Source organism: Equus asinus, chromosome 7, assembly GCF_041296235.1.
Source record: "Equus asinus isolate D_3611 breed Donkey chromosome 7, EquAss-T2T_v2, whole genome shotgun sequence".
NCBI classification, from domain to species: Eukaryota; Metazoa; Chordata; class Mammalia; order Perissodactyla; family Equidae; genus Equus; species Equus asinus.
Genome location: NC_091796.1, coordinates 45,424,394 through 45,426,166, shown reverse-complemented (window position 1 = coordinate 45,426,166; position 1,773 = coordinate 45,424,394).

Here is a 1,773-nt window from a genome sequence, read left to right as displayed (position 1 = left end):
AGGTTAGAAGGTAAGTCCTTCAGAGATAAGAGGCAAGCTATATAGTGAAGTTCTTAGAGGTCCAGTTGTCTGGGGTCCAAGCACAAGTATTACACCTTGCACCTCTACTACTAAGAAAGAATCACAGTATTTGATCAGCCTCTTCAGCTTTTGCAGGTAGCACACACTGCGTTTGGTGGTGAGTTGATGACATTGGGCCTTTGCCAGCCTGGAGGGCACCAACTCATACATATATGGTCTGATACATATATGTGATCAGCGATCAGAGGCATAAATGTGATACTGAGAGCTGACAGAATGCTGGTACATTATCATGGAATCACCCAAAATATGGAACAAATGGACCCACTTTATGAGTAAGGAGGTGAGACAATAAGCACATGACCTTGGGATTCACCAATCTTTTCCGTATACCACATCAACCACAAACTACCAGCTGGAAAGAAAATCTGAATGGCCTCTTCACGTGCTGCCTCCCCTCCCTACCCCACTTGCCCACTCCCCTACCAGCATGTCCTGAATCACCTCCCAAATGAGCTGTTCACGCTGGAATCCTCCAGCCTGTACTTGCTTCAGGGGGCACCAAACTAAAGCATGGATGTAATAACAGCACGGGTTCTTGTCAGTTTGTCATCATCATTCTTTCTCTTCTAAACATGCCTGCCTTGTTCCACTCCATTTACTGGGCTACGATAGCAAGAGCATTTGTCTGCAGCCAGCATACATCAAATTTTCCCATAGACACCAATTCTTATAATCAGGACACAGGATTTATCAAATTTATTTCAGACTTTGAACTTGACTTTCATTAGGTCTGGCCTGATTTATTTTTAGTGCCTTGAACCACTGCTTACATCCACAGGAAAGCGTGTTGTAGTAAATTAGGCAGGTTTTATGGGGGGATTTAGACATTCTTGGGTTTGAGTCTTACTAGCTTGCTTTATGTTAATGTGGGGTGAGCTAAGTTTGAGTATCATAAACTCTGCACTAAGTTTCATTATCTGTACTCTGAGAATAATAATATGTATTTTGCAAGGCTTTTTGTAATGTATTTAAAGCAAGACACTCAGTGGCTAGCACAAAATAAATCCTTAACAAAAGCTAATTTTCCTTTACTGTTCACCCTAGCTCTGTGTGTAAACGCCCTCTTCTAATCTTCAATGCATTTATAATATAGAATAGAAATGATGTCTATCAAGCTTAAAGGAGACAAAGCGAGTAGAGTGTTGATACACAGTAAGTGCTCAATACATTTTCGTCCCTTTTCCGTGTGGCACTATTTCTATCTGCTTTAAATTGTCAGACTTTCGAACAACAACTTTGTCTAGTCATTACTGGAGAGAAGAAAAGCATGCTCTTTAATCAGACCTCAGTTCTAGCCATTTATTTTCTAGAGCAGCAATTCTCGCACATAATCCTTCAACCCTCATCACAGGTTCCTCTCATCACCTGGCTTGCTGCGATGACTGAGGTTTCTATCCCTTCACTCAAAAAGGATCAGTTTGGGAGGTTACCTCCCCGTAAGCAGGCAGTTCCATTTTCATGCCTTTCTGTCAGAAAGGTGGGAGTGGAAAAAGAGAGTTGGCATGGAAGCCAGGGTGAAGCCACGGCCGGTCATGACACATTTCCTCGGACAGCAGTTGCTATTCAGTGCTCCGGCTTTTAGGAGAGTGGCCCGGACTCCAGAATTTCTAAATAGGATGGGCCAGTGGCTTACCAAGGCCAGAGCAGTGAGAGCAGTTCACCCACCTGCTGGCAATCATAAGGTGAATT